Source organism: Felis catus, chromosome D2 (assembly GCF_018350175.1).
Source record: "Felis catus isolate Fca126 chromosome D2, F.catus_Fca126_mat1.0, whole genome shotgun sequence".
In the NCBI taxonomy this organism is placed as follows: Eukaryota; Metazoa; Chordata; class Mammalia; order Carnivora; family Felidae; genus Felis; species Felis catus.
The window spans coordinates 68,558,396-68,570,619 of record NC_058378.1 but is presented as its reverse complement, the minus strand read 5'-3'; the positions used below and the strand labels follow the sequence as shown (position 1 = coordinate 68,570,619).

Below are 12,224 nucleotides of genomic sequence, written 5' to 3'. Positions count from 1 at the left end.
GCTGCAAAGCACCATCCATTCTGATGATTCTGTTTTTGTTGTGTATGCCATTCCATTTGTTGTCTTTGTTTTATAGTGATTATACTCCATGGTTATTTAGCTATTCTAGCCTGAGAGCTCATGTCTCCTAGGACAACTAGTCTTTCCAGTAATGTGTAGAAGGGAAGGGCTGAAGTTCAAGCTCTAGTCTATGAAGTGAAAGAGAGAAAAGAGAAAGATAGCTCCAAGCACTGCAGAATCATTGCAGGCTCCTCCTATTTGCCACCTTTCCATCAAGCAGTTCCTCTGATCATAGATTCATTTTTTTTTAATTCGGTAAAGACAAACAGAGTTGAGAAAAGGTTTACCCCTAGACATCAGCCCACCGGCCCAGGGTGGCAAGAGGAGGAGGAGGTGGATAGATTGCTCAATGGAAGACAGCCAGCCCACAGCTTTTGTCCATATTTTCACCCCAGAAACCCTTTTATGTTGCCTTGCTATTATCCCACTGTTGATGATAGTGACTGTTAATGTCAACAGGTGACTAAGATAGGGGCAGACCATGGCTGCCTCAAAATAATCCTGGGGAGAGGAAAAAGCAAGCATAGAACTCAAAAACTTTTTTTTCCAATTTGCCTTCTGTTCTGCCTCTAGCTGTTGTCTGCCCCACAGTACAGACATCTCCCTTCCAACCAACAGCAGAAACACACACACAGGCACTCATACACCCATAGTATTTCTGTCACTTCCTCTTAGTCATGTTTTCTTCTTGCTTCTATAATTTTGCCAAAGTTGTGTTTCTTCAGGGTTTGTTTTATCATTATGTAAATTCAAGTTTTATTTCAGGGAAGTTTCTTGAATTGCATCTTTAAATATTTGTTCTGACAATTATTTCCTTTTTATTCCTTAGGGAAACAACAATTGTACATATGTTGGATTTCATTTGCCTGTCCCATCTATCATTCTCTCTCTAACTTGCTTTCATCCTCTCTCTATTTCAACTTAATGTTGTTTACTTTCTGTATTTTGACTCCTTATGTTATTTATCCTGTTTTCAGCACAATCTATTCTCTCTTGTGAGTTTTCTAATTTATTTTTCATTTCTGTGATGAGTTATGGCTTCTCTCCCTCACATACACATGCATACTTCTTTCTTGAGTTTTGACAACACATGTTTTTTTCTCTTTTAAAAATCATAGTTAAACTTTCGGCCACAATTTTTACCAGTTCTATGGTAGTATTTTTCTGATTTTACCATAGTTTTTCCTAACTTTTCCCTTTTATTTTTTTCTTGTAGTATTTTATATAGATCATGGGTTAGTTTCTTTTTTATTATTTATATCTAAAGAAGATAAGACTTCTCTGGAACAGCTATTGACTCTTTATGCTTCCATATTTTTCACTAGTAATATGAAGAAATAATGAAATAGGGCAGGGGTGCCTGGGTGGCTCAGTCGATTGAGCATCCGACTTCAACCTATGATCTTGCAATTTGTGGGTTCAAGCCCCATCTCAGGGCTCTGTGCTGACAGCTCAGAGCCTGGAGCCTGCTTCAGATTCTGTGTCTCCCTCTCTCTCTGCCCTTCCCCTGCTCACACTCTATCTCTCTCTGTCTCAAAAATAAATAAACGTTAAAATTTTTTTTAAGAAATAATGCAATTATTAGAGTTTGCCCTTATAATTAGATAGATGCCAGTATTTATAACCTGATTTGTTATTTAGATTTTTTCCCTATCTATTTCCACTCTTCTCTTTAAATGCCAAATTCATAAAAAGAATTCATAAAAGAAGATCTGGAGGAAATTCTAGCTTATTTAGGCCCAATGTAATGGGATCTCCATGACAAATCTGATGTCTTGCCCTGCTCTGTGGCACATAATTTCTTCTTCTCTGAATTAGAAAATGGCTCAGGGCACTTGGATGGCTCAGTCAGTTGGGCGTCCGGCTTCGGCTCAGGTCATGATCTCACAGTCCATGAGTTCAAGCCCTGTGTTGGGCTCTGTGCTGATAGCTTGGAGCCTGAGTCCTGCTTCGGATTCTGTGTCTCCCTCTCTCTCTGTCTTTGCCCCTTCCCCACTCAAACTCTGTCTCTCAAAATAAAATAAAAAACATTTAAAAAATAAAAACAAAAGAAAGAAAATGGCTCCCAAACTGTGCTCCATGCAAATTGGTCTTCCATGAGATTTGAATAGACAAATCACCAAAGAAAACATACTGATGTCAAATAAGCACACGAAAAGATGTTCAACATGATTGGCTATTGAGAAAATGCAAATTAAAACCACAGGATACTACTTCTCACCTATGAGAAGGGTTTCAAAACACTTGATTGACAATACCAAGTTATGGAGAAGATGGGAGCAACTGAAATGTTCTACCAAATATTGTACAGCCACTCTGATAACCCCCTTGGCAGTTTCTTAAAAAATAAAATATACACTTATCATATGAACTAGAAACTGCACTCCTATCTTTCTCCCTAGAAAAATGAAAACTTATGTTTACACAGAACTCTGCAAAAATGTTTCCAGCAGTTGTATTCATAATTGCCAAACTAGAAACAACTCCAATGTCCTTCAATATCGGTTAATAGATAAAATAATTCTGGTATATTCATAAAATGATTATTGCTCAGGTATGAAAGAATTTGCAAACAACAATATGGATGAATATTCAGAGCATTTTACTGAGTGAAAGAAGCCAGTCTCAAAAGATGACATATCATGACTCTACTTAAATGATATTTTGGAAAGAGCAAAACTGTAGGCACAGAGAAGAGAGTGGTTTCCAGGGGTTAGTGTTGGGGAAGGGTATGTCTACAAAGGGGGAGCAGAAGGGAAGGTTTGGGGGTGGCAGAACTGTTCTGTATCTTAATTGTAGTGGTGGTTGGATGAATCCACACGTGTGTTAACATGTGAACACATTTATATGAACCATACACCAAAATAAAGTTAACTTTACATTACGCTAACTTAAGAATACCATTCATGCTGGGAGAACTGGACAGCAACATGCAGAAGGATGAAACTAGACCACTTTCTTATACCATTCACAAAAACAAACTCAAAATGGATAAAGGACCTGAATGTGAGACAGGAAACCATCAAAACCCTAGAGGAGAAAGCAGGAAAAAAACCTCTCTGACCTCAGCTGCAGCAATTTCTTACTTGACACATCCCCAAAGGCAAGGGAATTAAAAGGAAAAATGAACTATTGGGACCTCATGAAGATAAAAAGCTTCTGCACAGCAAAGGAAACAATCAACAAAACTAAAAGGCAACGGACAGAATGAGAAAAGATATTTGCAAATGACGTATCGGACAAAGGGCCAGTATCCAAAATCTGTAAAAAGCTCACCAAACTCCACACCCAAAAAACAAATAATCCAGTGAAGAAATGGGCAGAAAACATGAATAGACACTTCTCTAAAGAAGACATGCGGATGGGCAACAGGCACATGCAAAGATGCTCAACGTTGCTCCTCATCAGGGAAATACAAATCAAAACCACACTCAGATATCACCTCATGCCATCAGAGTGGCCAAAATGAACAAATCAGGAGACTATAGATGCTGGACAGGATGTGGAGAAACGGGAACCCTCTTGCACTGTTGGTGGGAATGCAAACTGGTGCAGCCGCTCTGGAAAGCAGTGTGGAGGTTCCTCAGAAAATTAAAAATAGATCTACCCTATGACCAAGCAATAGCACTACTAGGAATTTACCCAAGGGATACAGGAGTACTGATGCACAGGGGCACTTGTACCCCAATGTTTATAGCAGCACTTTCAACAATAGCCAAATTATGGAAAGAGCCTAAATGTCCATCAACTGATGAATGGATAAAGAAATTGTGGTTCATATACACAATGGAATACTACGTGGCAACGAGAAAGAATGAAATTTGGCCCTTTGTAGCAACGTGGATGGAACTGGAGAGTGTTATGTTAAGTGAAATAAGTCATACAGAGAAAGACAGATACCATATGTTTTCACTTTTATGTGGATCCTGAGAAACTTAACAGAAGTCCATGGGGGAGGGGAAGAAGAAAAAAAAGGTGGCAGGGGGGGGACGGTTAGAGAGGGAGAGAGCCAAAGCATAAGTGACTCTTAAAAACTGAGAACAAACTGAAGGTAGTTGGGGGGTGCGAGGGAAGGGTGGGTGGGTGATGGGTATTGAGGAGGGCACCTGTTGGGATGAGCACTGGGTTGTATGGAAACCAGTTTGACAATAAATTTGATATTAAAAAAAAAGAATACCATTCAGAGAAAACTATAGTCAGATGTTATCTTTTGAGATATGTTCATGCATTCACACACATAATCTTAAATACATGCATGTATTTTTGTTTTATTTTTAACTGAACAGTAATATTATACTTTGAGATTTTTATAGGATCCTCTTCTCTCAAAACCAGAAGTTCTTTTTATTCATTTTTGGTGGGGGAGGAGAAGGAGACAGGGAGAGACTCCCAAGCAGGCTCCACACTTTCAGCCCAAAGCCCGACGCGGGGCTCAATCTCACAAGCCATGAGATCATGACCTGAGCTGAAATCAAGAGTCAGAGACTTAACCAACCGAGCCACCCAGGTGCCCCAGACTTAGAAGTTCTTAAGTACATTGGATCAGGGTGTTCTCCTTTAAAGATTCTTGTTGTTGTTACATAGACTGTATTCTCCTTGCAGTTGGGTAACTACATTGAGACCACACAGAATCAAATCCCCCCCTGGGCAGGAGAAGTAAGGAGAGCTTCCACAGTCATGTACGATGAGCCTTTCCGAGAGAGACCCAGTAAACACTTCTGGCAGCATACTCAGCATTCTTTTCTCCCTTCTGCCTTCTCAGAATCCTAATTTTGTTTAGACACCTATTCGAACTCTTTCAAAATCCTGTTAGAGGCTCTGTAAGCAAAAACTTCATACATTTAAGTTGACCTCTAAAATTTGTCAATACATGCTTAAATAGCAACAAAGAATGAATTTTCCAGCACATTGCAAATATTGACATCTTGCAATAAAACCATTAGGTCCCTTTTAAAAATCCACTTGATGGGACTTAATACCACAGAGATTTGGGTCTCGTCACTGTCTATTTTCAAAAAAAAAAAAAAAAATAGCTGAAAAATCTCTTTTTTATATAAGAGGCAGAAATTAATTTTTTTTAATTTTTATGTTTTACACTTATTTATTTTTGATAAAGACAGAGCGCAAGCGGGGGAGGGGCAGAGAGAGAAGGAGACACAGAATCCGAATCAGGCTCCAGGCTCCCAGCTGTCAGCACAGAGCCAGACACGGGGCTCGAACTCACAGACCGCGAGATCATGACCTGAGCCGAAGTCACACGCTTAACCGACTGAACCACCCAGGCACCCCAATAGGCAGAAATTTTATACCATTGATTTATTTCCTTGAAATCCTTTTTCCTTTCCACTTCCACCATAGAACTTTATCCTAATATATTGACTTAGAGATCTTTTGTAATGCTCATAACATTGACATTTTTCTACAATGAAGACTTATAAATGAATGTCCTAGTCTCCCAGATTTTTATTTCAAGTTGTATCATAAGGTTACAGTAGACGCAAAATAAAATGTTCGCTGATCATTCTTTCAACATTAATAATGGTATTTACCAAAACGTAAACACATTCTCATTTTAAGGGTCAGGAGCAGGACTTGAGAACCAGTCCCAGAGCGAGTATATTCAAGACTCTTATCAGCAATGAGAAAGCAACCCTGGGTGATGAGCTGTAGATAGGATAAAGCCAGGAAACTCTTACGACATGGAAACTCACAGGGTTTGGGGGTAATAAAGAATGTAAATCCAAACATTTAAGAAAGAAATCCTAACAATAAAATACAATTTTTTTTTAATAGAGAAACTCTTCGCAATTTGTTTTCTGAGGCCAGAAAAACCCTGATAACCTGAAAAAGACACTACGAGAAAGGACCATTATGGGCAAATATCTCTTATAAACACAGGCAGAGAAATTCTAAACAAAAATGCAAACAAATTGACTCCAGCAATGTACAAAACTATAATATGTAGGAGGGGAATTTTCTGACCAAAAAAACCAAAAACAAAACAAAAACAAAAACAAAAAAAAAAACCCAGATTAACAAGAGAAAAGCATACAAACTTTTAAAAAATGTTGTTAAATGTTTTATATGTCAATAAATGGGGTAGAAGTCCTTCAGAGAAAGAAAAGAAAACCCCTTAGCCTTGGAGGCTTTTAGATCATTCTAAGAAAAGATAAATTTATGGGGCACCTGGGTGGTGCAGTCGGTTAAGCGTCCGACTTCAGCCAGGTCACGATCTCGCAGTCCGTGAGTTCGAGCCCCGCATCAGGCTCTGGGCTGATGGCTCAGAGCCTGGAGCCTGTTTCCGATTCTGTGTCTCCCTCTCTCTCTGCCCCTCCCCCGTTCATGCTCTGTCTCTCTCTGTCCCAAAAATAAATAAACGTTGAAAAAAAAAAATTTAAGAAAAGATAAATTTATAGAGTTAATAAGTCAAAGGAAAGAAGCTTCTGGACTTTTTAGGGGTGGTAACTTGTGGGAGGTAAACTTATGGGGTACACTAATGGTAGAGAAGAGTTATTTAGTAAGATTTCTTATGTAGACTTTTCTGGGTGCCGACTCATCTTAGGTGATAAGCTTTTCTTCCCTTCCTGGGACAGGAAAGGTAGAGTCAGGAGGGGAACCTTCACCAGGGTAATTGATACCCCACTTTTCAGGCAGATAGAGGGGAGAACAGGGGACTCACTCTGTGTTTGCTTTTTCTCAGCTGCCTTCAGCCCAAAATGATCCTTCTGCAGTGTGGCACATTTGGGGATGCAATCTTCTGATCCCCTACAAATACATCATGATCAAGTGGGCTCATCACAGGAATGCAAGGTTATTTTAATACTTGAAAATCAACCAACATAGACAACCACATTCACATAATAAAAGAGACAGCTATATGACCTTCTCAACGGAGGAAGAAATGGTCCTTGATAAAATTCAACACCTGTTCAGGATTAAGGAAAAAAGCTTGTAGCAAATTAGAAGTAGAAAGAAAGTTCATTCATCTGTTAAAAGATATGTACAAAGTATCTATAGCCAGCTCTACACTCAGTAGTGAAATATGAAAGTATCTCTCCTGGAGGTCAGGAACAAGAAAAAGGTGTCCACCATCACCGTATCTCTTGACGTGGCACAGGAGGTTCCTGGCAATGATATGACGCAGGAAAGATAGAGACACAGAGATTAGAAAGTTAGAAGAAATATTGCCATTACTTACCTATGATATGGTTGTGCACATTCCAAGAATTCAAAACGACATACACACTGCTGTCATTAACAAGTGGGTTTGTCAGGGCTGCTGGATTCAAGGTCAAGAACAAAAGTGAATATACATGTGCGTGTATATTTTGAGAGAGAGACAGAGTGCAAGTAGGGAGGGGCAGAGAGAGAGGGAGACACAGAATCCCAAGCAGGCTCCAGGCTCTGAGCTGTTAGCACAGAGCCCAAGGCAGGGCTCAAATCTACAAACTGCAAGACCATGATGAACCGTGAGATCATGACCTGAGCTGAAGTCAGACACCCAACCGACTGAGCCACACAGGTGCCCCAAGAAAACAATCTTGAAATAGAGCAAAGTCGGAAGACTTCCATTCCCAAGTATTCCATAAAGCTACGGAAATTAGGACAGTGTCATATTGGCGCAAGGACAGAACAGAATAGAAAGTCCAGAACCAGATCCACATATATATGGTCACCTGACTTAAGATCAAAACATCATTGCATTTATACATACTATGATTTCATTTATAAAAATTGCAAGAGTGGGAAAAACTAATTATTGATGACAGAAGTCAGAATAGTGGTTACTCCTTGGGAGAGAGGTAGGACTAGGAAGGGGCGTGAGGGAATCATCTGCATGCTAACATAGATAATGCTAACATACTATGTCTCTTCTGGATTATGGCTACACAGGTCTATTTGTATTTAAAATCTTGCAAGCTACATGCTTAATATTTGTGCACTTATTGTGTGTGTTGTACTACAATAAAAAAAATTAAGAATATAAGCTAGATCCTTACTCCATTTTTTGATGTTTGACTGCTGATAGCTTTTAAGTCTCACCGCTTTGGGGCGCCTGGGTGGCGCAGTCGGTTAAGCGTCCGACTTCAGCCAGGTCACGATCTCGCGGTCCGGGAGTTCGAGCCCCGCGTCAGGCTCTGGGCTGATGGCTCAGAGCCTGGAGCCTGTTTCTGATTCTGTGTCTCCCTCTCTCTCTGCCCCTCCCCCATTCATGCTCTGTCTCTCTCTGTCCCAAAAATAAATAAAAATGTTGAAAAAAAAATTAAAAAAAAAAAAGTCTCACCGCTTTATCTTCCCCTTCTGCCCCACATGCCCTATACCTGGGAAAGCTGATAAGAAAGATGGGTGCTCCCTACTTTGGCCCTGATAGGAGGTTCAAATCACCCAAGCCCCTGCCCCACGCATGGAGGTCCTTATCTCATCCCCATCCCCAAACCACCATAAGAAACCCCAGCCAGTCTCCTTTCCTGGTTCTGTAAAGGAGAACCCACTTTTGGACCTACCTGAGAGCTTTCCTGCTGTTCCCAGAAAGTCTCTTTATGTGAATAATGAAATTTTCATAACCTCTTGATACACACATGGCATTATCAGTCTCAATAACCAAATTTTGACTTGGAAGTCAAAAGTCCTCCTTCCACAAATAACCACAACAGAAGGGAAATGATTTTGCTTTGGTTTTGTGTTTGGTTTGCTGCTGCACCCTCAGCTACTACACCAATGCCTTGCGCATAGCACTTCCGCAACAACTACGTGTTGGATAAATTCTCGTTTGGTAACTGCAAGGATAGATGGTAGAACTGCAAGGGTAGAAGGATAGACGGGATGATGTCATCAGAAATCTCAGTGTGTATCTCTAAACCAAAAAACTAGATTCTCAAATCAGGGGTGTTCCATAGGAGGCGCCAACTACAGTAGAACTCCACCCATGGTAAAATAAATCGTCTTAGAGTTATGAAAAAAGAGGCCAGCTGGTAAATGAATAAAAACGGCACAAGTTCTGGGGTAAAATATGTCAGGAATTTCACTTCTCATTACATGAAACAGCAGGCAAATAGGTCTCTGTGGAAATACTCCACCCTTCGGTGAGCACAGTGTGGCTCTCGCTTAAAAAAAAAAAAAAAAAAAAAGGAAAAAATAAAAACAAAAAAAAAATCCAAAAATGCTGCTTCTCTGTAATCATTCTCATTGCCTTATCCATGGGATGTTCTGTTCAGGGTCAGCTTAGTGATGCTTTGTAAAGAAGGACTGGAATCCAAGAATATCTCTGATTGGAAATAACTTGTCAGAAACAGGGGGCTCCTCTGAGCTCCCCAGTGAAGCACAAGTAGTCTAGAGTCAAGCTTCTCTGGAGAACATTCTTTGGCGGGCTCCAGGATTCAGCAACACAGCCTTCCCTGGGTTCCACTGCATTTTCTTACCTAGGAATGGAGTCCCAATGTAAGTAACCCTCTGTCTTAGAAAAGTTTAGCCTTCCCCTAGGGGTCAGGTGGCTTCTCTGTAATTTCAAATGTATGTCTGATATGCTGGTGTTGGACATCAGGGAACATCCATCCAAAGCCCATAGGGCCTGGCTAGCTGTGAGGAGAGAAGGAGGTCCAGGTCTTATCAACTGATTTCACGTCTGGGTCTTTGTCTTTCTACGGAAGAAGTAAAGTCTGTGCCTATGAAATGAAAATGCTCCACCTCGCTGGGAGGTATTCTTAGGATGTCTCTCAAATGAGGTCCATAATGATAGCTCACAAGTGGTCTTATTTGACCAGTTATTTGGCAGGGTGTATAAGTATGGGCCCTTTTTCACAGGTAAGACATTAGGGTCAGAATTTGTAGAACTGTAAGAGGGAAGGAGTTCTCCTGCTTTGTCTCTTGGTCTCCATCTCAAGCTGAGAGAAAAAGCAGAAAGAACTACTTGAGAACAGTGGGGGAGATCATCAAGGACGAAGGCCACACAGAGGCTCCCAAAATACAAGTCATTCTCCTTGTAGCTTCCAATTTTTACCATTTTATGTTTCAGGGTGGGATGAAAATCTACAGATGCTGTCCTTGAATGTGACTAAGATGCAGGATTTGGGGGAGGACAATGTGCAAATAAGGCTACACCAAAATTTTGCTTTCTAAAAATAAATAAAACAAAAGCATTTCCAAGGATCCTGTCAGTTAATAGCCGCTAACGAAAGCTCATTTTCTAATTATTTGGAGACTAGATAGATAGATACACACACACATGTATATTCACTTTTGTTCTTGACCTTGAATCCAGCAGCCCTGACAAACCCACTTGTTAATGACAGCAGTGTGTATGTCGTTTTGAATTCTTGGAATGTGCACAACCATATCATAGGTAAGTAATGGCAATATTTCTTCTAACTTTCTAATCTCTGTGTCTCTATCTTTCCTGCGTCATATCATTGCCAGGAACCTCCTGTGCCACGTCAAGAGATACGGTGATGGTGGACACCTTTTTCTTGTTCCTGACCTCCAGGAGAGATACTTTCATATTTCACTACTGAGTGTAGAGCTGGCTATAGATACTTTGTACATATCTTTTAACAGATGAATGAACTTTCTTTCTACTTCTAATTTGCTACAAGCTTTTTTCCTTAATCCTGAACAGGTGTTGAATTTTATCAAGGGCCAGGCTACTTGTAGTGCCAGGACTCTTTGAAAGGGATTGAAATTATCTGAACTACTGCTTTCTTCATTAACTCTTACCTATTCCACCAGCAAACGAGGGCTGTGTCTTAATTTTGCTAGCATTTGCTAAGCACTTGGCTACTGTAGTCACTGTGTTAAATTTTCTATACGCTTTACCTTCACTACACCTCACAACCACCCAATGAAGTTGGAACAGAGGCACAGAGAGGTTAAGTGACCCAACAAATAAAGTGTGAAGCTGGGATTTGAACACAGAATCCATCCTCTTGACCGTTACTCATTCTACCTCTGTTGGTACAATGGAATATTGTTGATACAATATTGGGATTGAGTTGAAAAGGTAGGAAAATTCAACCCATAATTACCTAAACATGAACAACTTCATTTTGTGTCTCATTTCAGCATCTCACATAACCCTCCTTGGGCCCATTTCCCTTGCCTAGAGGAAAGGTCAATATTGTGGTCAACCTGTGGAAAAAGGTGAAGACGACCTGAGACCTCAGCCCAAAAGTATGCCCTGTCAGATTGGCAGTGTCTAAGGGTGCGAGTTGAAATGCAGGTAGCATACTAGCCAAGAATGTGCCATCCTTGATCTAATCTAATCTCCATCCTCTCCATCTAATCTCCTTGTTGTACGAACAATGAACTGTTTAAGGCCACATGCCAAACCCCACCAGACCTCAGGTCTTCTTGATTCTAATTTTGCCACTTTTTCTATAAAGTCCTGCAGCCTTCTTCTTGTGAAGCAACATCCTAACCCCTTTCCCTATTTAACACTATTGCTGTGAATAGCCAAAATGATAATGCTCATGAAATGTCACTGAAATCCATAAAGCCTGGTTTTCTAGCAGGGGGTTATAAAGATAAGCAGCAATATCAAGCCATTCCTTACTCGTGAGTTTTACCTTTTGGAAAGATTCATTTTGAAGGGAATTATATAGAACATTTCTTCCAGTAGAGCTTGCTAGGCCTTCATCACCATAAAGACCTTTGCTAATTATTCTTACTGGGGCACCACTTAAGAGTCATGTGAACACTTAAGTGCCCACTTAGCAATGGCTGTCTAGTGGCCAAAAGTAGTTAATGCAGCTACCCAACGTGCCTAAAATTACCCCCAGGAAACAGTTTTAACACTAGGAAAATCACCCTCACTCATGTAACTATCTAGCAATTTGAGGAAAGAAATCCATCAACTCTTCAGGGTACCATGATCATTTTTGTAATTTACCATTTGGGGCAGTAGCTAGCACTTGAATGCACCAAAAATGAGCCTAATTTTGTTTTGTGCCCCATCTCTCACTGCATCATCTATTACAAATCCAATTTGGCAAAAAGCATCATCTTAATGCAAGCATTACTAAGAAAAGAACAGACGGACACAAAGAAGAGAGAGACAGATGTACCTTTGGATGGAAGTTAGGTGTGGAACTTCACGCTACCAAAAATAAACAGTAATTTTGATACCAAAATTAGTCATGTAGAAGGGCATCCAAGGAATAGTCAAGGAACTC

At 40.3% G+C, this 12,224-nt stretch overlaps 1 long non-coding RNA gene across 2 annotated transcripts in view; it reads right to left on the bottom strand.

The window, feature by feature from the left end:
* The window catches only part of LOC111557119, a 127,700-nt gene that overhangs the window by 41,366 nt on the left and 74,110 nt on the right, over positions 1-12,224 (bottom strand). The gene's annotated exons all lie outside the window — the stretch shown is intronic.